The following is a 26097-nucleotide window of genomic DNA, read 5'->3' on the forward strand; positions in this document are numbered from 1 at the left end:
AAAAAAGAAATATACAGAATGGGATTTTAGTTAAGATCAAATGAAATCATGGAGTCAGACTTAGAAAATTCATGTTTTATTACATATGAAAAATCTGGAGGGAAGAGGAGAGAAAGTTAATGGAATCTATCAGATGAAAGTAGAAAGGGAACTATTTTGAGGGAAATGAGACCAGCAAGAGATGAGGTGTCAGTGTAGAGAAGGGCATGCTGGGACTGGGATAAATGTGAATAAATTATAATAATATACATACATGAAAGTGTCATAGGAACATCCCTTACCTTGTATACTAACTTAAAATTAATGAAAAAATTAAAATTCAAAACCAACCCCTTATATAAAGGTCATATTCATACTTACCAGAACATGTTCAAAAGAATGACCTATGGTGAACAATGCCTTGGAGAACTGTGAGTGAGTCTCCAGGACAAAAATGGTAGAGGGCATAAGGCATAAGTTATTAGATTTTGGGGAAAAAGACAGAAAAAAAATCGGGAGTAGCCTGATAAGTCATATCAAGATTTTGTTTCTCATCTTTTACAGATGGTCAGTTGTCTTATGGTTGATAGAAAGGCAGGAATTCTTATTGTTAGGAAACTAGCATATAAGAATGCTAATGTTGCATGCCAGCCTTTCATCCATTTTTTGAAGGAAGAGAGATATTATTGATTACATCTATCTTTGTACTGATATTAGGCCTTCAAATACTCAATGGCTAATTCTGGCTATGATCCTCTAAGAATACACAGTATCTCAAGAATTGTCAGTCATTCAACAAGGAAAAATGAATGAATACTGACAAATAGCCCAACTTTATGTCAAAAGTTTGTTGCTACTGCTTGTATTATACATAATATGGATGATATTGTTCTTTTATAAAATAAATAATAAAATGCTAAAAAAATGTTTACAAAAAGAAAAATTGGTTTAGTCCTCTAAATTTATTTTCCTTGTTTAAATAAATGCTAAATACTTCGATGACACTTAACAATAGTGGATAGGAAATTTAATCCAGCAACACGGCTGCTCTGGCTGAAATGTCACTCTGTTAGTACATACACATCTTTAAGGTAAAATTAGTTTGAAGAAGGAAGCAGTCATGTTTGAAAGGGACTTCTAAATGAGGGGCAGAGAAAGTGATAAATCAAGGAAAGATTTGACAGAATGAGTCAGAGATAGGATATGCCAACTCACAACAACACAGGAAAGAGAAGCTATTAAAGAGCAGCACAGGGAGAAGGGTGGGTCATTTAAGAGTCATCGTAGTGCAATGCAGTAGAGTTATGTTTGTTTGTGAGTTCATGTAGTTCAGTACAGGTCAGCAGAGGCAATTGAAGTCAGAGAATAAGAAGCCAGAAGATTAGAATAAACTGTCAGAGTTAGTTTGAGCCAAGCAGAGCAATTCAGTGGGAAGCTGAGAGATGCTAGATTGAATCAGTCAGTTGGAAGGAGTTTGAACCAGAACAGCTGAGTTGAACCACCTAGAACGAGTTCAGAAAGAGCACAAGTGTGAATTTATTTAATATTAAGCCTCTGAGAGGACAGTTACATTAGTAGAATAGATGTTACATTTACACACCGTCTTCTGCTATCTTTTGCCCTGCAAAATATTAAAACTCTAACAATGCACCTGCATGAATTGCCAAGCATTTTCAGGAATTTTGCCAAAAGTATGTGCATGTTGTAGATATTTTTACATAACCATCAGGGTCAATCTTTTGTGGAAAGACTAATAGACAATGTAAATGTTATTTAAAAATAAAGGAGTAGGAGTAGGGTAACATGACTATTTCTCACAATATTGCATCTTCTATTTTTTATACTTAAAAGAAAACTAAACTTTGGCAAAGATGACCTTACTCATACTGAACATTTTTGGGCTTCTCCAAAATAATTAAAAAATAATTCATGGTGAAACTTCTTTGGATAGACCGCCAAATGAATGGTTCAGGTGCAGTAAGTCACAAACAGCTGAGGCTGTTTGTGTTTTTTTCCTCAGGGTGCTGAAAAGCTTGTGTGGATACCTGAAAGACTGTCTCAACCTGTGGAAGATAAAGAGGTTCCAAAATGTGTACAGAGGCTACACCTAAGAAAAAATAGAGGATGGAGTCATTGAAACCAAAGGACAAAATCTCCATACCAATGATGACTCAGAAAAAAAAATGTTAGAGAAAAGATGAAATCTCAAAGGAAGGGTATGACTATAGAATTGCTGATTCTTGCTATGCTACCTCTGTTGCATGCATCTGTTACTGCTGAGACACACAGGGATTATAGACCTGATGCTCCTGTGTTTAACTGGGAAGAGAATAATTTTCCTGTTTACATTAATGACCCTTAGCTCTTGGGTACCCCCACTGCTAATCATAGTATTACCCAAACAAAGATGGTCACATGACAATTTAAGTATTGATGCTCAATGCTTACATGATAAAATATTAACTATACAACATTCAAAGTTAGATAAATTCCCCTCTTTCAAAGCTCTCATTTTTGCCTTACTGAGGACATTCGTTGTCATGGATATTCCCACACAAATAAAAACAAATAATCATACTCCTTTCAAGGTCCTGTTTTCATTAGTAAATTAAAAAATATCTGTGAAAAAGAGATTAGAAATTTTGTTTTCAAATTCTAGTTCAATTATAGCAATCCATAGGAAAATAAATTCATTGACAATGACAGCAGACTGAAGCTAGAAATAAGTGCTAATTAACAGAACAATTTTAATGATGATAAAACTATCAGAAACAAAACAAGGGCATGTCTTAATGATATATTAAAAAAGGGAAGAGATAATGTTTAATTTCTCCTATTCTTTATATATTATTACACTACTTCATAAACTTCTGCATATGCAACCTCATCTCTTTTTCTTGTTGTTGTTATTGTTGTTGTATTTTAAATAATATTTTTTCTATACACCGATTTATTCTCTAGATCCCATGGTTTACATTGTTCTCTCCATGCTATCTTTTGGAATGATATCATCACTGTTGGTGATGTCTTTTCTCTTCCACAAACTTTAATCAATCTTATTTGTCATGTTGGAAACATGTGTTAGCTACTACTGCCACCTAATAGAAGACAGAATTTCTCAACATACTACATCCTAAATTCTTTCATTTTTAGCTTGCATGTTTCTATCTGAGTTCTATATATAGTTTTAATTTTTTTAATAGTGTTCCATGCCTCAGAGCAAATCTGGACCTCTCTATCTCCCAAAGTATCATCTATATACGTCTGTACATCACCTCCTTTTAATAACTGTCAAATGTTCAACTTGTACTGTTGCTTATAATTAAAAGCTAGGTCATCAATTATGTTCCATTTAGAGTATGGGTTTCTCATAGGAACATAATGTGAGTCACATTAATTCAATTTTTTTCTAGCAACTGTATTAAGTGAATTAAAAGAGAGTATGAGATCATTTTAAAAGGTATACTATATTTAACTGAATTTATCAAAATATCATTATCAAAATGTAGTCAATATAAAAAATTATTGAGACATTTTGTGTTACTTCATTACATTTTGTCAGCAAACAATATGTATTTTATACTGATAACTCATATCTGTTCTGTCAAAGACTCAGTAGGCACACATGGGTGGTGGCTTATAGGACATGTGGACAGTGCCACAGCCAGAACTGGTAAGTCTGGGCAGGCTTAAACTGCAGGGCATCTCAGAATTGAGAATGGCTGTAGAGCTACTTTTCTGCCAAACTACCTGTTCTGGAACACATAACCATGACACCACACTGAGAGGACCATGACAAAAGGTCACATAACATAAAAACCTGGAGTTCTCCATGCTAATGAAGTATCTAGATAGACTCTGGATGTTCAGCCAACTAGCTCCCCTTCCTGGGGATTCCTCCTTGCAAAAGGTATTTAATCTCTGGTTCACACAGAATAAGGTGTGTATGCATTTACAGCCACTATCACAAAAAGAAAGAAAGAAAGAAAAGAAAAGAAAAGAAAAGAAAAGAAAAGAAAAGAAAAGAAAAGAAAAGAAAAGAAAAGAAAAGAAAAGACCCAGTTTGGACAGACAAGGGCTATCTACTTCATCAAGGATTGCCATAGACAGGGAGTCCATCTTCATAAAGATCCATACCTAAATCTCTTAGAGAAGGCCTTCTCTCTTCCAACCCCTCTGCACTATCTGAATAGACTCAGAACCAAACTGGATTTCGCTTTCATCCTGGGATCAGCCATTCCTTTCCTTTCTGGCACATAGACACCCTGAGGGGAAGCATGGACCAGTGAATGCCATTCCCAGCTCCTAGAAGTACATCAGTGTATGCATACACAGTAGACCATGAACCACAATGTCCATCTCACAGGCCACAGTTTCTACCCAGGAAAGCACGGATTGGGACCCCTATCACAAACCATGGTCTGCCTCCCCTGAACAGCTTGCAGGCAGTGCTCAGATACCCCAGTGGCAAGCCAAACACTCAGCCTGTCAGTAGCTATCATCTGAACAGTAAGATCTCTGAATTTATGCCATTGACCTCTCTCATTCCATGTTCATCCTCTGGTATTACAGAGTGGTATTTCTAAATTCCAAACTGCCCTTGATATGTCTCCTTATACATTTGTACGTGTCTTATACGATGTCTGCTATATGAAAACCTGTTTCTTCTAACTCGCCCTCCTTTCTTCATTACCCCCCTCCTCTTGCAAATCTCTACATGCTATAGAGGATTTATCAGTTTTCTTTATGTCTCTGTGATTCTTCAAATGTTTTGTTAATCTCTAGATATACCTTTCTCTCTTTTGCTTTGTGTTTCTCCTGAATGTATAAGCACCACTCATTTTTTAAAAGCATGCTTATGATTCCAGCATTTAGGATGCTTCAGCAGGAAAATAACAACTTCAAGTCCAGCCTGAGCTATCTACTAAGTCTGTGCTAACTTGGATTATATTGTGAGACAGTGACTCCAAACGAAAAGATAAAAAAGTGAGGAGATAGTTTCTGAAGTCATTCCTGGACTTCACCTGGACATTTATGCCAACATAACTTTGTTGCTCATTCTGTATCTCCACAGTACTTTGTTCACTTTTCAAAATGACCACTTGTAATACTTTACAAAAACTTTTTTTTCATTTGTCTCTAAATTAGACTTTCAAATCTTCAGGGGTCAAGACAGTGCTTTATTTGTCTTGTTATTCCTTTGGTACAGTAAATTTTACAGAATAATTTTAAAAATTACTAAACATCTTCCACTGAGGAATGTGTCTAAAATATGATATCACAGGATTCATCAGGTATGTTATCAAGTATAATATCCATTCAGCCAGGTCTACACATTGTTATTATCATTTTCTTTTTACTAAGTTAACACAGAATTCCTGTAAAGTCTACTTACCTTGGCCAAAGAGAGTTAAACATGCAGGATGTCTTCTGAAAATGATTCTAATTACCTTAATATGCTATACGTCTATTCCTATAATATTGCATATGATGCACTACAACAACTCAGTGTCAAACAGAAATGAAAAAATTATCTTAAAGTAAGTATTTGGAAGGATAATGTGTCCTTGATTGGACTCAACTGATGTTTTTGAACTTCCTGATCTATCTATGCTAAACTGCGAGTTATTATGTCACTCTACTAATCTTGGTCAGGAACTTGCACATTTTAAAATGTTGAATGGTTTTTTACTCAAATTTAGGAGAGCCTTAGCTCTTACAGTAGGAACAACTTTCGTCCATACTACATCATGTGATAAGGTATCACAGAGAAGAATATCTTGTACAGATTTAAGACTTCCAACCTTATTCTCAAGACTCTTACTGCATAATATTTACAAATATTGAAAAGAAAATGACAAACATCCATCAGGACCAGCACATCAGGATTAGTCGATCGTTACCTCAAGGGAGTGGAGGTCCCGCCCCTCCTGGTCACTTTTGGCCATACCTTGACTAGCTGGAGGGCCAAGTGTAGTCCCAAGCATCACCCACAGAAGTCCAGGAAGAAGAATAAGAACTGCCGTTGCCATTCACTCTACGTAGACTTCAGTGACGTGGACGGGAATGATTGAATTGTGGCCCCACTCCGCTACTAGGCCTTCTACTGTCATGAAAACTGTCCCTTTCCACTGTCAGATCACCTCAACTCAACCAATCATTCGATTGTGCAGACCCTGGTCAACTCTGTTATTCAAGCATTCCTACGGCCTGCTGTGTCTCCAATGAACTCAGCATCATTTTTTTGTTGTACCCGGATGAGTACGACAAGGTGGTGTTGAAAATTTATCAGGAGATGGTGGTAGAAGGGTGCAGATGCCGCTGAGATCAGGCAGTCCCGAGGACGAACACACACACACACACACACACACACACACACACACACACACACACACTTTTCCCATCCTCCCATCTAACCACCCACATATACCAAACAAACTGTTTCCCTGTAGCTGGGCTTTTATCTTAAAAAAAGAAAAACGAAAAACAAAACGAAAGACAGAAAAAAAAAGTAAACACTCACCTTGACCTTATTTATGACTTTATGTGCAAATATTTGACCATATTGATTGTATATTTTGACAAATATATTTATAACTATGCATTAAAAGAAAATAAAATATGCTAGTAATTAATGGAATTAAAGCTGTTATACCAGCAGTAATCAAGCCTGATACCCACTTGCTTCTGCTTAAATCCTAACTCACTTCTTCCAGCACTGTCAAGCTTTTTTTTTTTTTCAGAGAATCACAGTTTTCTACTACTAAGGGCACTGAGAGGAAGGCTGGTTGATAGACCCCCATAACAGACATGTTTCAACACATTAACATAATTGGAAATTATACAGTCAACGCAACTTACAATAAATACTGTAGAAAGGAAAAAACCAATTTTAGTTGACAATTAAAAGAGCCTTAGGAATCTAAATCATAGTCTACAACAAAGAAGTATTCTCAGGCAGGAATCTAAATATTAGGCTAGAACAAAGAAGTAATTTCAGACAGGAATCTAAATTTTAGGCTAGAACAAGGAAGTAGGCTTCAGACACGAAAATGACCTTGGGAATTAGGCTCAGATACTTTGGTCATCCTGATAAGCCTTTAGAAACAGTGATCACGGGAGTGTTCACGTAATTGGGTTTAATGCCTGGCTTTTTCTTTGACTATTTGTGTTTATTTATTGCATGCTCCTCGAATATTTGTATCTATTGTATTGCTAGACCCTCAACCTAGAACTGACCTTAATACTTGCATGTAATTAAAATGGTACAAAAGCATAAAGGAAGAGGGGGTAAAGGATAGGGGTTTCTGTAGAGAGAAATGAGGAAAGGGGATGACATCTGTCTTGTAAATAAATAAAATATCCAATAAAAAAATTAAAAAAAGAAAAGAAAATGTGATTAGTTTAAAGATAAAAAACAGAAAATCAAATGACTAAATTCAGTTTTAAAGATCAAAAATAGTTCAAAAATAGAGAAAGAAATGAAAGGGTGCATGAAGTAGGTCATTAATTCAAAAATTATAAGGCACAGAGGAATGAATATAGCCAGATCAACTGATGGTTAGAAGACAAGTTAACAAAGTTTATCTTAAGTGTTTGTTTTTCATAGTATGTCTAATATTTTATTTCAGATCTTTAAGATGAAATAATAGTATTTCCTCACAAATTAACATTTTCAAAGATTTATTTATTTTTGTGTGTATAAATATATGTAGGTATACCATGTGCATGTGTAGTACTGGATGAAGTCAGAACAGGACATATGATCACCTGAAACTTGAGTTATAGAAAGCTGTGAATAAACTTGTGCATACCAGAAACTAAGCTTGAGTTCTCTGCAAGAGCAGCAAATATTCTTAACCTCTGAGCCATCTCTCCAGTCCACCATGGTTCCTTTTTGAATATACCAACAATACCAAGTCAAAGGTACAGTCTGTGAATTCTTAGAATAGCAAAGAAGTTTCACTCTAGACACTTGTGTGGAAAAGCTATGGAGCATAAGTAGGTGCACTTTATTTTTGAGTCCATGAGAACTGAGTTTAAAATGTGAAATTAGTTCATTTGGGGATATTCAGCCAATCCCTAATACCCACACAATGTTTATTGATTATATTCTAGTGAGCTCTGCATTCATTCTCTCTCCCCCTCCCTTTTTTTTCTGATCCATAAAAGCCAGCCGTTCTGAGACTGAAGTTTCACATTTTCTGAAATTTGTTTTTATTTTTCTATTTATTTTTATTTTTTTACTGCTTATTTTATTTACTTACATTTCAAATGCTATCCTCCTTCTCAGTTTCCCTTCTGCAAACCCCTTTCTCCATCTCCTTCCCTCCAGATTCTATAAGGGTTACTCCCCCACCCATACACTCCCTCCTGCCTCAGCACCCTAGCATTCCTGTACACTGGGGCAACAAGCCTCCAGAGGATCAAGGGGCTCCTCTCTCATTGATGCCAGATAAGGCCATCCTCTGCTACATATTTGCCTGGAGCCATGGGTCCAGGGTATACTCCTTGATTGGTGGTTTAGTCCCTGGGAGCTCTAAGGGGGGGGGGATCTGGTGGGTTGATGTTGTTGTTCTTCCTATGGGGTTGCAAACCCCTTCAGCTCTTTCAGTTCTTTCCCTAACTCCTTCGTTGGAGTCCGTGATCAGTCATATATATATATATAACATTGCAATTATAAAGACTGAGTGGGTTACATCTCTATATTCATGAAGGTATATATATAGAAATTATATTAAAGAAAAAATATTTAATTCTTTTCATTGCAATGAATTTGAGAGAGCACAAGGGAAAGTTGGAAGGAGGAAAGAGAAAGGGGAAAATGATGTAATATTTTAATTTCAAAAATATAAAACAAACAAACAGAAAGGTAAAATCAGTGTATCAGTGCAAAGATTCAAGTTTTAATGGACAATTAACATTCTGTAGTTAAAATTTATGTGTTATGATAATATGTCCATTTGCCCTGAGGAAAATATCCATATTATTTACTATAGTAATAAAATGACCTTGGTCCTCAAAGTAATGTCATTTTTGACCTAATAATTCTGTTTTTTAAGAAAGGGTTTATTTTGGCTCATAGTTTAAGGAATGGTAACAATAGCACGAAGTAACTAGTTAAAATGTATAACAGTCATGAAGGAGAGAAAGAGAGAGAGAGAGAGAGAGAGAGAGAGAGAGAGAGAGAGAGAAAGTAATACAGTACTCAGTTCTCTTTCTACCTTTGATTCAGGTCAAGTCCTCAGTCTATGGGCTGGTACAACCCATATTGAGGATGGTTTCCCCTCCCTCTGTTAAATATTTTTGTAAATACCTTAATAGACAAACTCATATGTATTTTATAGTGATTATAAATCTAGTGAACCTGACACTGAATTTTAACGATCTTCCTACTAACTATCACTAGAAGACTTTCAAATTAACCTTGCCTTTTTATGTCTTCTGACTCTAATACTCAAAATTGTTTTCAAAAAGCATAATTTTTCATGTACAAAAAGAGATTTAAAAATACTATACAAGTAGTCAATTATAAAGTTAATCATTTTTAATTGAAGCTGAGATCCCAGTAAATATGATATTTATCTTTCACATAATGTTAAGAATGATGAAAATACTTTCAAATTTATTGGATTTTCCTCTTAAAATATAACTATATTTTCTTTTATTTCTTAAAAATTTACTTTTTTCTTTTTATTGAAAATAGACTTTTTTTTACATAATGCATCCTGATTATATTTTCCCTCCCTTTACTCCCTCTACCTAGTTCCTCTGCATAACCCTTCCCATCTGAATCAACTTATTTGTTTTCATCTCTTTCTCATTAAAAAATTCTTAAAATAAGATCAAACAAAATCTATCATATCAGAGTTCAACAAGAGAAAGAGATTGAAAACAGCACAAGAATCATAGACCCACTTGTTCCCTCAATCAGTAATTCCATAAAAACCCTGAACTAGGAGCCACGCTATTCCAAGGATTTGGTGCAGACCCTTGCAGGCTCTGTGTATGTTGCTTCATTATCTATAATTTCATAGATCTTTACTCATGTTGATTTAGAGTACCTTGCTCTCCAGGTATGCTCCATCCACTCTGGGTCTTACACTCTTTCCACCTCAATATCTACAGGGCTCCAAAATCCCTGAAGGGAGAGATTTGATGGAGAAATCCTGCTTAGAGTTGATTACAAGATATCTCTCTCTGCACAATTTCTGGATGTGGGTTTCTGCAGATGGAAGCTTTTCTGGTGATGGCTGAGCAAGGCACTGGTCTATGAGTATAGCAGAATGCCAGTAGAAGTCATTTTATTTCTTTTAAAAAAAATAACTGTTGTGTGCTTGGTTTTCTAACTACACTTTCAAATATGTTTCTGTCATAAAAATAAAAATATACTTTTGGTTTAGAATATCACTTCTACTTTTAAATAGATTTTTTGTGTCCTCTTATAGATCAACATCATTACAATATTATATTTTGGATTCTGGAAGGTGAATGACACAATAAATCTGTGAATATTGATGTTAGTGAGGGTCAGAAACTTATTTGCAAAGCAGAATACTTGAGAGAATAATACTTCATGTTTTTTTCCTTTAATCATAATAGAAGGTTATTTGATAAGCAAAATCAAAAGGGCAGTCTTTCATTTTACATAAAAGAAAACAAAAGATTACACAAAACACAAAGAAATTTAGGGTTTTGCTTCCTATTTTGATTTGCTTTGACTTGCCCTCCCCTAACTAAATGTATGATGGTACAAATTAATTTGTCAGAACCTTTTATCTACAAGAAAAGTAAATCTGTGAATGTCACTGAAGTGTTCTGGAAAATATAATGGATTTTTAAGAGGAATGTAATTTGGGGTTACTATTAAGTTGTCTCTGACAGTATTCAAGTAAGAAGAAATAAGTATTGTATAAGACTAAAATAGGTGACATAGTAAAAATTGTTTTAATGTCATTCTGATTTTATTAGGTTAAGAAAAAATATGATCTTACTACTATTGGTCTAACCTCCTACAAGTGAATTTGGATGTGTTTTAATAACCATTCTTGTAAAAGAAAATGAACTTCTTTACTAAAATGAGGTTTAATATTTCTTGAGTCACCAATACACACAGGTCAGCCATAATTCAAATAAAGTAACAGGATCATTAGGAAATATAAAAATTGATTTCTCCATTTGTAATGGCTCATAAATAAATAATAAACTATCTTACTTTATGTCTCCTAACTCTGGATTTAACTGCTGCAGAATACCTCCATAGCACAGTCTGCATTAAATGGTAGATTAAGTAACTAATGATTATATCCTAGTCAATTTGACACATAAATTCTACCACCACTACTAGAGGAATTTGGCCTTTGGTGCAATAAATGCTACTTGAACTAAGTTTGTACACTTTATTCCCAGTTATGTTCTTAATTCCCGTTATGACACTAGTACAATTTCTTTTACCACAGATCAACAGACAATTCCAATGTAGGTACAGATAGTAAATAGGTGAATTCTGAGGACAATATAGATAATGTGAAAAAGAACACATATAAAATTGGCTATGGATGATTTCCATAAAAATATCACTTATAAAATGACATCTTCTCTTAGGTTGTAGTTTGCTAATCCCTGCTCTAACTTAGCGTTTTAATTTTTCATATCATTGTATGATTACTATTTTAAATACTTGTATAAAATAGGTGTATAAAATACAGTGTTAAAACTTGTCATGCACACAGAAGCATATACATTTTAATATATTATAGGAAGCATTAAAAGTCTTGCAGGTAAAGGAATACAAGAAAAAGTCAAAGAGAATATTTATATAATAATAGTCTATTCAAAGTGTTTTGGGAAGATGGATAAGGATATTCTTAGGCCTCTAGGGATCGAATAGTAATACCTAAAATATTTAATCCTTCAAGAAATCTTTAAATAGAGGATTTAGGGTTTGAGAGGAATAAAAGAAGATTGGAGGATTTTTAGTTTATTCACAAAGTCCTATATAGTTTCATTATAAAACATATCAGACCTGGAAATGTATGTCAACCCACCTTGGCATATCAAGTTGCAATAAGACTAGGTGCATCTTCTTCTACTGAGGCTAGAAATGCAGCCTCATTAGGTGAAAGAGATCCAAAGGCAGGCAATGTAGTCAGAGAGAGCTCCTGCTTCTGCTCTTAGGGGTCACATGTAAAGACCAAGTTGCACATCTGTTACATGTGTGTAAGGGGCCTATGTCCATCCTCTGCACGGAAACGCAAATCAAAATGACTCTGAGATTCCATCCTACATCCATCACAATAGCTAAGATCAAAACCTAATGTGATAGCTCATACTATCAAGGATGTGGAATGGTGGGACCACTCCTGGTGGAAGTGCAAACTTGTACAACCCCTTTGGCAATCAATTTGGCAGTTTCTCATGAAATTGGAAATAGTTCTACCTCAAAACCCAGGCGTACGACTTGTGTGCATATACCAAAAAGATGTTCTACAGTACCAATGGACAATTGCTCAACTGTGTTCCTAGCAGCTTTATTCATAACAGCCAAAAACTGGAAGCAACACAGATGTCTCTCAATCTAAAAATGGATAAGATAACAGAATGAGTAATCAGAATTCTTAGTGAGGCAACCCAGATCCAGAAAGATAAACATAGTATGTACTTATTTATAAGTAGATATTAGCCATAGAGTAAAGGAAAATCAAGCTACAATACACACACACAAGTAACAAAGCAACAAGGAGGGCACAAAGGAAGATATTTTAATTTCACTAAGAAGGCCAAATAAATAGAAATTGAGGGTGAACTGAGGGAGGGACCTTGGTGGGAGAGGGGCTGGAAGGGGAATAGGAAGGTTCAAGTACAGAGAAAACAAAGGAAGAAAGAATTGGTAAAGAGTATTGGAATCTGTGGGGAATGCATTTCTGGGATGAGCAAAAAGCCTAGGCCAATGAAACTCCCAGGAATCTAAAAGGGTAAGCTTAGCTAAGACTCCTAGCAATAGGGGATAATGAAACCTGCAATGGCTACATTCTGTAACCAGGGAAGACTTCTAATGGAAGGAGGAGGACAACAACCTAGCCACAAAACCTTCAACCGAAATTTTTTTCTGCCTACAAGATGTGCAGGAATAAAGATGGAGAAGAGATTGAGGAAATGGCCAATCAATGAGTGGCCCAACTTGAAACTCATCCCATGGGGAGAGCCAACCCTGACACTATTAATGATACTCCACTATGCTTGCAGACAGGAGCGTAGCACTACTGTCATCTGAGAAGCTCCACCCAGCACCTGATAAAAACAGATGCAGACACCCACAACCAAATATTGGTTGCAACTAAAGAAATTTTGTGGAAGATGAGGAAGGATTGAAGGAGCCAGAATGGTAAAGGACACTATAAGAAAACCCACAGAATCAACTAATTTGAGCCCATAGGTGATCACTGAGATGGAACCAGCAACAAGAGAGCAAGCCTTTTGAGGGTGAGGGGATGGGGACATTCAAGACAGAGATTTTCCATTTAGTCATGGCTGTCCTGGAACTCTCTATGTTGAACATGCTGGCCTGGGGTCATAGAGATTTGCTTAACCATCTCCAGTATCCATAGCTTTGGATAAGCTTACAGAATAAGGATAAAGCAAAAAAAAAAAAAAAAAAAAAAAAAAAAAAAAAAACAAAAAAAGTGCTTTATTCCAAAAGTAGAGAAAATAAAATAATAAACAGAGTCTCAAAATAATTTTGTTTCCAAGTAAATTTGGTATCAATGTATAAGTCAGAGAGTTGAAGATGGTTCACTTACAGGTCTTGCAGAATATCTAGGTTTGATTCCCAGAACCCAAATGGCAGTTCACAACTCTCTGTTAACTCCAGTTTCAGAACAGCCAAAGCTCTCTTTTGGACTCCCCAGGTACTGCATGCATGTGGTATATGGCTGCATATGCAGGCATGACACTCACACATAAAACAAAAATATATATATATCTAGTTTTATGAAGTTTAGAACATTTTGTAAATGTAAGTAATGAGCTCTATATACTCATAAAATTAGAAAATAGAGTTAAAACCAAAATATTTACGAAAACAACCTTGTTAAAATAAGATGAAGCTTAAAAAGTAGTGAGAAAAAAGTTTCTGTACTCTATATAGAATTTTAATTTTTTCCTGCTATAAAAAGTTTAAAAACAAGGTAGGATCTGAAGTAAAGCAATCCTACGGGAACACATCCACAGACTTATTTTCTATTGATAAACACACACCACATTTCTTTTTCATCCATTTTATTCTTCCTTTCTCCTTTTGACTACATGGAATGAGTGCTGCTTACCCCCAAAAATAATGCACACTGCTAGCAGCTATGTGTAGAAAATGATTTATTTGCATTAAACATATACACAAAAATGCTAAAAGACAAATAACTATAAAAATGACTTACCATCTTCTCACAAGAAATTCTGTACTTTATCACTTTAGTATACCTACTGGTGTCTGTTTGCCATTTATATTTAGCTGCCCCTCCACTAAGATGTTTTTGATTTGCTAACATTGGTAATTACCTTTAATTATAGGAAGAGTTCTCTGTGTGTATGTCAAACAACACACAACTTTTATTTCTGTTGGTAGCATAAATTAACTTGCACTGTGCTGCCAAGCATCTGCTGGGTTTAGATCATTAACATTTCTACCAATATAGTAATCAATGAGATCATAAGTGTGTCTGCTTGCTGATAGCCATGAGGAAAAACACAAAGGAAAACTGAATACAGAAAGCTGTTTGTTTTACCATTTCCATTTAGAGGATTATGGGTGAATCTAAGCTAAATGTTCAGCCACAGAGTATCCAGTTATAAAGCAAATGCAAAAACAGGTTTCAGGATGATTTCCTGTATATTCTGGATGTGTTGTTTCCAAATATCCTCCTCTGAACATCACAGAATTATTTGTGTTACAAATTAGTTCTTCAGGTGTATGTTTTATTGAAATCTGGATGACAGGAGCCTGATATAGCTGTCTCCTGAGAGGCTCTGCCAGAGCCTGACCAATACAGATGTGGATGCTCACAGCCAATATCTCTATCTATCTATCTATCTATCTATCTATCTATCTATCTATCTAGGCTGACCACTTATTGAATAACCAATAATTAGCTTATTTTATCTTTCAAATTACTTTTCCAGTGTTGTGCTAACTTTTTATAATATTGTTTTTTACAGACTTACAACATTATAAGCAAGTGAAATTCATGAAACAGATACTAAATTGTGCTTTTTTCATTATTTTATTTAATTTTCTAGGTACCTTTACCATGTAATTACTGCATTAGTTATTAATTTATTTCATATCACTATAAGCCTTTGATTAAGTGTATTGTCACATTTTACATAAGAGTAAGCTAGAAACTGTGCTTATCCTAAGACAAAGGAGGCTCATGCAACTTCTGTCATTAGCTTTAGAATTAAAGGAGTACAAAACTTGTGACATAGATTCACAACAAACTTAATATACTTTTGCTTTATGAAAAAGAAATTGTTTTTACCTGGGTGACTTACTGTTGGCAATATTAAGTCAAGTTCTTTCTGAAATGCATACGATTTAACCTAGAACATATCAAACACAAATTATTTTATTTGCACATGTATTATGAGGAAATTGGGAAACTTTCAAAACAAGTAGATTAAATAAATCATATATTAAAAATAATTATGAAAAATCCTTCCTATCTTAGCTATATTATCTAAAGTCATATTTCTATATTCTCTTATCAAAGTCTCCAAGCTCTATTGCTCTGAAGCAAATGCACATTTTAGGATTATTCTGCTCACATATTTGTGTGATGTACTGAAGAAACTGAGAGGATTTACATTTAAATTTGTAATCAGAATATACAGATATATCCACATGCACACAAATAGGTGTGTCATATCTAGAAGTCCAAAAGAAAAACATTTAAATGAGAAAATAATGTGATCAAATACTTAAATTTTTTTTTATGATTGGTCCGTATTTAACCTTTTAACAATGGTTATCATTTGTTCATCTGACCAGGACTAGTACATCACTCCTTTTTTTCTATTTTCTCTTATTTTATTTGTTTACAATCCAGCCATTGCCTCCCCTCTTGCTCTCCTCTCTCACAGTTCCTCATCTCATTCCTCCTTCGCATCACCCCATCTCTGAGAAGGTGCTTCTCCCTACCAGGCCTTCCCCCTCCTTGGGGCCTCCATTCTTGAATATGCACCAAAACTGTAGATTTCTAAAACTTTAACTGTTTGAACATTGCCTAACTTAGCATTTTCCATTATTGCTTTTTCATTTTTATTTCCAAGTGTTAAAATACAAAATATGAAGGAGAGATTATTAAAAAGATGAATTACAATTTTGAAAAGACAAAGTAATAATTTATTTTCACAATTTTCATGTGCCTAACTTTACAGATGTCCTACATTCTAATGTACTGTAATAAAATAGGTTTGTTTTCATATAATTGTAGGTTTGCATTACCAAAAAATATTTCTGGTACTGAGAGTTGCAGGATATTTTATCATACTTTGAACCCCAAGATTGTGTTACTTACTGAAAAAGAAAAATAACTGTTTCTAGTTGTGATGATCAGTCCTTAGCACATATCTTTATATATCTCTTGGTGAAAAACAGACATACCCTTAGTACACAGCTTTAATCCCAAACAACGAAAGTAAATTATTTTATAGAAGGAAGCAGTCCTGTTTAAATATGATGTCTAATTGAGTGGCTGGCAACGTGATGTATCAGAGAAAGGTTTGACAGAATAGGATATCCCCAACTCTCATGAAAACAGAGAGGAAAGGGAAGCTACTTTAGGGAGCAGTGCAGGGGTGGAGAGGAAGCAGTTTTATCACATGACAGTGATATATAGGTTGCAAAGAGAGAACAAGCTAGACACAAGTGAAGTCAGAACAAGCCAGAGAATGAGAAGGAATCAAATTAGAACAGACTGCTAAAGTTAGTATGAATTCAAACAAAGCAATTTAGTCAGAAGTCGAGAAAGAAGCCAGATTAAATCTGTTAGCTTGGAGCTGGTACAACTGAGTTGAACTACTCAGTAAGAGCTCAGAAAGAACCAGGAAGGGGTGAGCTATTCATCAGTAAGTCTCACAAGCTGAAGAATTCTAAGCCTAGATTAGAAGGTATGGAGTCCAGAAGTTTCCAGGACTAAGCCTAGGTTAGTAGACAGAGGCAGTAAGCTATGGAGAGGACAATTACATAGGGAAATGAGGGTAAAGGTACTTAACAATGCAAAATGGTTCTAGGAACACACTTGGTTTTTCTATCCTACTTGTCATTTTTGAGCAAAGTATAGACACTTTCTCACACAATAAAGTTTCTACATGTTTACACAGTGCCATGGACTGTACATAGTTCCAGAATTCTTCCCTTGTATGTCAATTCGAAACAAAAAAATCATAATGCTGAAAGATGGCATTTGCTTTTGATTTGATTATTCAATCTTTCCTTCAATTTTTTTCAGTGATAAGTGATGAATCATCGCCACTGAAAGGTGGGAAATCTTGAATGTATTCTATGGCAGCAGATGGCACATTTTTTATTCTGAGTGGAGTAGTTAACTCCCATACCAATTGTATATCAAATAGGTTAAATTGTGACATTGGACAGAGGAAAAAAATATTTCATTTTCATGCCTAAACATGAAATAGAAACCAGGCAACCATAAGTAGTAAGTAAATTTTAAAGAGAATAGACTTATGAAGTTGAAGTCATTTGCAAATCCTTTTAAGAATATTTCCTGAAATACTGCCTCCCCATTGTAATTTCATACTCCAAGACAGGACAGAAAAAGTATCAGAAGGGCTGAAGAAAAAGTGTTTAGAATAAAAAGAGAAGCGTTTTGTAAGATATATCAAATACAGGTCATTTTTATCAAATCTTACAAAACTCGTGTTTAGGACAAGGAATTTTTTTTTGTCTTGCCTGTCTTGAAAGAGTTGGAAACATTTTAATTCTCCCCACCTAGTAAAACCTTTGTTATTCAAATGGTCTGTTTTCTATATAAGAAATTTTATGTCATGGACCAGTTACCATTTTCTTCTTTGAACAGATTTTTTCTCTTTTCTTCCTTAATTTCTTTTGACCTAGTTCTTTTTAAATTGGCCAACTGGATAAGATTGTAAGGTTGGGCTCTAGTCAATGGGGAAATGATACAGTCACCACATTTCTTAGTATAAAAACTAAATGCAAAAACATAATTACAGGGATATTCAAAGTATTAATAAAGAAAAACACTGTCAGAGCTGAGATTTATATCAGCATTTTACGATGCATATTGTTCTAGTCTTGCTTTTTAAAATAAATGCATTTAATTATGATTTACTCACAATTTTAATACGTTTTATAACTATTCCTTTCCTATTAAATTATATACTTCTCAGTGGATACCAAATTTTGTATCTTTCATTTGGAAATGAAGAACTTTCTCTTGTATTCCATGATTTAAAAGTAATCTAACTATAGATTATTTGTAATGAATGATAGTTTAGTACTATTTAAGCATAATGACTGAAATTTTAATTTCTTGTTCTCTTAGCCTTCAAATATCACTATTGTAGTCTTTATTCTGTTCTTCTTTTTATATTTTAATGGACAGTAAATTCATAGGCATTATGACTTTATATATAAGCATACAGATATCATACTATGATAGATTTTGTTGGAAGTAAAATAGAAAGAATATTACGGACCTGTAGTTTATAAAAGAAATCAATATTTAAAAATATGCTTTATTTGCACCCTCATGGTATTGGCAGCTGCTTAATTTTATATTTAAAATATTTATAGTCTGTTATATATATTTAATATAGATGTTAGCAATGAAATGTTGAAGTCAAAAGACCATTTATCAGAGACAAACAAATATAAATACAAATTTGACAGTAATTTTATATGTATTGCAGGAAAATATTTTCCTTCGATATAAAGAATCAACAAATACATTTACACAATCAATGGAAGTACAGCATTTATTGATGAACTGTTTGATCATATAAAATAATTTGTGACAATACAATTTTTGTCAAAATTTGATTATATAAGAAAATTTTGTGACAACAGTATTAGGTCAGAAATAATGTTTATTCAGTCGTGATGCCAGATGTTTAATTTCCTCATTTACTTCAGCATGCATGTCTTTATAATTAAGGTTATCTTTGGCTAGAGAGATGGCTGAGGAATTAAGAGCACTTGTTATTGAAGAGGACTTTATTTCAGTTCCCAGCTGTTCAGCAGTAACTCCATCTCTGGAGTACATAGTGCCACTTGTGGCTCTCATGGGAACTGCATACACATGGAACAGACATTGGAAGGCAAAACACACATACCCATAAAATAAACATTTTTAATTAAGTTTATCTTTGATGTATGATCTTACTCCTATTTTTAAATAGATTTGGAAATTGGCCATAAGTACAATTGAACTAAATAAGTAACAAAACAGTACAAGAAGCGATCTGAACAGACCCACTAGCCTGACTCTTGTTTTCTTTGAAGCATATATGGATAAAAAGTAATAAATAGGTGAAATATGAGGTTTTATAATGATATGTTTGAATATTTGTTCTAGGTTATGCGTTATATTTAATTTACAAAACATTTTCCATTAAAAATATTTATTATTTTCCTGACTAGAATCAGGCATTTTATAAAAGCATCATTACCTCTGCATAGTCTCCAACTCCCACAGACACTGAAAATATATAATGAAAAACTAAATCATATGACTATGAAACGAGTAGCTTAATTGAAATGCATTTATTTTGTTCTGCCTCCACAAAGAAATGTTATTTCAATTAACAGATGGAGAAAAGTCTGGAGGTCATAAACCTAATACTACTCTAATAAAATTAACATAAGGTTCTTATTACTGTAACATAAAGCAACTTAATGCAAATGAGGATATACAGTAACTATTAATTAGCACTCATTATGAAGCATTAAATCTGTCACCACAGCATATGGTTCAAGACCTAGAAGTCTCATCTACATAGCATGGGTGTATATGTGTTCCTTCAGACTCTAACATATATTTCACTTGTTAAAATTAGTCATTTCCAAGTATTCTTTAAGTAGAATTTCATAAATTGATTAAGATTATTTACAATATTTTGTCATTAAAGAGACATATTTTCTTATGCCTTTGTATTAAGATCGAAAGACCACATCAAATTACTAGCCATCGCCTTTGGGCTTGAGCAGACACAGAGTCGGTCTGCTCTTGTCCTGTGGAGATACTGAATCCTGAGTCATCGAGGAGCCATTGCACACAGAGCAGCCGGTAAGAACTCCATCTCACTCCCTAAGCCCCAGAGATACGTCTGGGAGCCAGGGACATTCAGGACACAGCAGCTACCCAAACCCCGCCCCTCCGGAATTCTACTTCCCTTCCGCCCCTGCCTGGTCCTTTGGGCTGGGGCAGACACAGAGTTGGTCTGCTACTGTCCTGTGGAGATACTGACTCCTGAGTCATCCTAGAGGAGCCACTGCATTCATAGCAGAAGGATTTCCAGATCCAAGAGGTGGCCTGAGTACCAGGAGTTCTTCCACCCAGGAGATTAGGAGCATAAGACCACAGAGACATCTGGACTCTGAGGAGCTCTGCAACAAACAAGATAACTGGAAATACAGACTCCAGTCTTACACAGTGAGGGCAGGTAACACTAGAGTTAACCAGATGGCGAAAGGCAAGCGCAAGAACATAAGCAACAGAAACCAAAGTTTCTTGGCATCATCAGTACCCAGTTCTCCCAATATAGCAAGCCCTGAACACCCCATCACACCTGAAAAGCAGGATTCAGAATTAAAATCACTTCTCATGATGATGATAGAGGATTATAAGAAGGAATTAAGTAACTCCCTTAAAGAAATACAGAAGAGTACAAGTAAACAGATAGAAGCCCTTAAAGAGGAATCACAGAAATCCCTTAAAGAAATGCAAGAAAACACAAAGAAGGAATTAAACAAAAACATTCAGGATCTAAAACTGGAAGTAGAAACAATAAAGAAAGTTCAAAGGGAGACAACGATGGAGATAGAAAACCTAAGAAAGAGATCAGTAGTCACAGACACAAGCATCACCAACCGAATACAAGAGATAGAAGAGAGAATCTCAAATGCAGAAGATACCATGGAAAATATTGACACAGTTGTCAAAGAAAATTCAAAATGCAAAAACCTCCTAACTCAAAACATTCAGGAAATCCAGGACACAATGAGAAGACCAAACCTAAGGATAATAGGTATAGATGAGAATGAAGATTCCCAACTTAAACGGCCAGTAAATATCTTCCACAAAATTATTGAGGAAAACTTCCATAGCCTAAAGAACAAGATGCCCATAAACATACAAGAAGCCTACAGAACACTAAATAGACTAGACCAGAAAAGAAATACCTCCTGTCACATAATAATCAAAACATCAGATGCACAAAACAAAGAAAAAAATACTAAAAGGAGTAAGGGAAAATGGTCAAGTAACATACAAAGGCAGACCTATAAGAATTACACCAGACTTCTCACCAGAGACTATAAAAGCCAGAAGAGCCTGGATTGACATCATACAGACCCTAAGAGAACACAATTGCCAGCCCAGATTACTATACCCAGCAAAACTCTCAATCACTATAGATGGTGAAAACAAGATATTCCATGACAAAACCAAATTTGCACAATATCTTCTCACAAACCCAGCACTTCAAAGGATAATTGATGGAAAATGCCAACACAAGGAGGGAAACTACAACCTAGAAAAAGCAAGGAAGTAATCTTCCAACAACCCCAAAAGAAGATAACTATACAAACATAATTCTACCTCTAATAACAAAAATAACAGGAAGCCACAATCATTTTTCCTTAATATCTCTTAACATCAATGGTCTCAATTCCCCAATAAAAAGACGCAGACTATCAGACTGGATACACAAACAAGACCCAGAATTTTGCTGCATACAGGAAACACACCTCAGTGACAAAGACAAACACTACCTCAGAATAAAAGGGTGGAAAACAATTTTCTAAGCCAATGGTCCCAAGACACAAGCTGGAGTAGCCATTCTAATATCAAATAAAATCGACTTTCATCCAAAATTTATCAAAAAAGATAAGGAAGGACACTTTATGCTCATCAAAGGAAAAATCTACCAAGGTGAACTCTCAATTCTGAACATCTATGCTCCAAATGCAAGGGCACCTACATACATAAAAGAAACTTTACTAAAGCTCAAAACACACATTACACCTCACACAATAATAGTGGGGGATTTCAACACCCCACTCTCAGCAATGGACAGATCATGGAAACAGAAACTAAACCAAGACACTTTGACATTAAAAGAAGTTATGAAACATATGGACTTAACAGACATCTATAGAAGATTTCATCCTAAAACAAAAGAATATACCTTTTTCTCAGCACCTCATGGTACCTTCTCCAAAATAGACCATATAATTGGTCACAAAACAACCCTCTACAGATACAAAAAGATTGAAATAATCCCTTGCATCTTATCAGATCACCACGGACTAAGACTGGTCTTTAATAATGACAAAACCAATGGAAAACCCATGTGCACATTGAAACTAAACAACTCTCTTCTCAATGATGACTTGGTCAAGGAAGAAATAAAGAAAGGAATAAAAGACTTTTTAGAATTCAATGAAAATGAGGATACATCATACCAAAACTTGTGGGACTCCATGAAGGCAGTGCTAAGAGGAAAGCTCATAGCTCTAAGTGCCTACAAAAAGAAAGTGGAAAGAGCACACACTAACAAGTTGACTGCACAACTAAAAGCTGTAGAACAAAAAGAAGCAAATACACCCAGGAGGAGTAGAAGGCAGGAAATAATCAAACTCAGGGCAGAAATCAACCAAATAGAAACAGAAAGAACATTACAAAATATCAATGAAACCAGGAGCTGGTTCTTTGAGAAAATCAAGATAGATAAACCGTTAGCCAGATTAACCAGAGAGCACAGAGACAGTATCCAAATTAATAAAATCAGAACTGAAAAGGGAGACATAACAACAGAAACTGAAGAAATTCAAAAAATCATCGGATCCTACTACAAAGGCCTATACTCAACAAAGCTGGAAAACCTGGATGAAATGGACAATTTCCTAGACAGATACCAGGTACCAAAGTTAAACCAGGAGCAGATAAACCATCTAAATAGTCTCATAACTTCTCAGGAAATAGCAGCAGTCATTAAAAGTCTCCCCACTAAAAAAAGCCCAGGACCAGATGGTTTTAGTGCTGAATTCTATCAGATCTTGAAGGAAGACCTAATACCACCAATTTTCTTCAAACTATTCCACAAAATAGAAACAGAAGGAACACTACCCAATTCGTTCTATGAAGCTACAATTACACTCACACCCAAACCCCACAAGGACCCGACAAAGAAAGAGAACTTCAGACCAATCTCCCTTATGAACATCGATGCAAAAATACTCAATAAAATTCTAGCAAACCGAATCCAAGACCACATCAAAACAATCATCCATCATGATCAAGTAGGTTTTATCCCAGGAATGCAGGGATGGTTCAATATTCGGAAATCCATCAATGTAATCCACTAAAGAAATGCACCTAAAGAAATGTTCAGCATCCTTAGTTGTCAGGGAAATGCAAATCAAAACAACCCTGAGATTCCACCTCACACCAGTCAGAATGGCTAAGATTAAAAACTCAGGTGATAGTAGATGCTGGCGAGGGTGTGGAGAAAGAGGAACACTCCTCCATTGTTGGTGGGACTGCAAGATGGTGCAACCACTTTGGAAATCAGTGTGGCGGTTCCTCAGAAAATTGGACCTGAGGATCCAGCTATACCACTCCTAGGCATATACCCAGAAGATGCTCGAACATATAACAAGGACATATGCTCAACTATGTTCATAGCAGCCTTATTTATAATAGCCAGGAGCTGGAAAGAACCCAGTTGTCCATCAACTGAGGAATGGATTCAAAAAATGTGGTATATTTACACAATGGAGTATTACTCAGCTATTAAAAACAATGAATTCGAGAGGTTCCTAGGTAAATGGATGGAACTAGAAATTATCATCCTGAGTGAGGTAAGCCAATCACAAAAGAACACACATGGTATTCACTCACTGATTATTGGATATTAGCCTAGAACCTTGAAATGCCCAAGATGCAACTCACAGGCCACATGATGCTCATTAAGTAGGAAGACTAAGTGGGGGTGATTCGGTCCTTCTTAGAAGGAACAACAAAATACTCAAGGGAGCAAATATGGAGACAAAGTGAGGGACAGAAACTGAAGGAGGGGCCGTCTGAAGACCACTCCACCTGAGTATCTATTCCATGTGCAGTCACCAAAGGTAGATACTGATGTGGAAATCAGGAAGTGCATGCTGATAAGAGCCTGATATGGATGTCTCCTCAGAGGTCTTCAAGAGTCTGACATATTCAGAGGCAGATGCTCACAACTAGCCATTGAACTGATCATGGGGTTCTCAATGGAGGAGTTAGAGAGAAAACTGAAGGAGCTGAAAGGATTTGCAGCACCATGAGGAGAGCAACAATACCAACCAACCAGAGCTCCCAGGGTCTAAACCACCAGCCTGGGAGCACTTAGGGAGGGATCCAGTGCTTTAGGTGAATATGTAAGAGTGGAGGGCCCTGCTGGGCATAGGTGGAAGAAGAGAACCTTGACCTCATGAAGGCTGGACGCCCCAGGGGGTGGAATTTTTGAAAGTGGGGAGGTGGGATTGGGGGGTTAGATAGAGGTTACATCCACAGAGAAGAAGGAGGAGGGGTGAGGGGATAGGGGGTTCCTGGGTGGGTGGGGGATGGGGTAAGGGGGCAACATATGAAATGTAAATAAAACATCCAATAAAAAAAGAAAAAAATTGCTAGCCATCAATAGAAAGGAGACTAAAAATTATGACATAGTTTATCTATCTAAATTTATTTATCTTCATCCTGAAAGCTGTAAATATACTATCAACTTATACATCTTTTGCCTATTCTATTTCAAATTTGAAGATATAAATTTATAAATATTTCTAAATATATTTATTGATCAATCATTAGCATCATGATATATGATTTTGAATTTAATATTTTCAAAGACGTTCTGATGATAATTGTTAATATATTATGTGAATAGTAACATCTATTATTTGGGATATTAATCTGATATCAATGAATGAGTATGTGTGGGAGCAGAAAAATTATTTAGAACAGGCTTGTAAGTAGACTCAGATATTTTGGTCATCCTGATAAGCCCTTAGAAATAGTGATCACAGGGATTCTGTTTATTGTCTTGCTTCTTCTTTAACTATCTGGGTTTATTTGCTTGTTCCTTGACTATTTGGATCTATTGTATTGCTAGTTCCTCAACCTAGAACTGAATTTAATACTTCCATATCATTTAAATGGTATAAAAGCAAAAAGGAGGAGGGGGGATGGGATAGGTGGTTTATGGGGGGCTAGGGAAAGGGGATAACATCTGCAATGTAAATAAATAAAATATTGAATTAAAAATTTTAAAAAATTTCAAAAAAACAGGATTGTCTTACTCCAACACGTACAAAATGTTAGAAACAAGCACATAGTAATTTTTCCTCACACAGGCTGCTCACTCTAATAGAAAATATTTCATATATATATAATTACTTATGTATGTACACCTATGGGTATACACCTGTATTAGTCTTAGAAACTTTTCTTAGTGAGAATTTTCCTTAGAATGAATTACAGTTCTCCTTTGTATGTATAAGCTAAATTAACCATGCTTTAATGAAGAGTGTGAAAAACTGAATTAGGTCCATTTTTCATTTGTAATTTTATAGGAATGGAGAACATTTTGATAATGAACGAATTGAGTAAATTTTCTATTATCTACATATTAACATTAGAAGTTATTTATGATACAAATATTACTTGAATTTGATAAATTCAAATATGCAAATAAAAACCAAACACACCAGAGTAAAATGAAACTGAAAAAGAAGAAAAAGCCTAAGAAACATACACATGCTCACGCACACACACAACACGCACACATACACACAGTGGGGGGGTCACATGCACACAAATAAAACAT

General features: G+C 35.2%; 1 pseudogene; it reads left to right on the top strand.

Annotated features, from left to right (window-relative positions):
- The first annotated feature begins 3625 nt into the window (after window positions 1-3625).
- LOC114631930 overlaps window positions 3626-26097 on the top strand; it is a 29422-nt pseudogene continuing 6950 nt past the window's right edge.

This window comes from Grammomys surdaster, unplaced genomic scaffold (genome assembly GCF_004785775.1).
Source record: "Grammomys surdaster isolate TR1022 unplaced genomic scaffold, NIH_TR_1.0 369, whole genome shotgun sequence".
In the NCBI taxonomy this organism is placed as follows: domain Eukaryota; kingdom Metazoa; phylum Chordata; class Mammalia; order Rodentia; family Muridae; genus Grammomys; species Grammomys surdaster.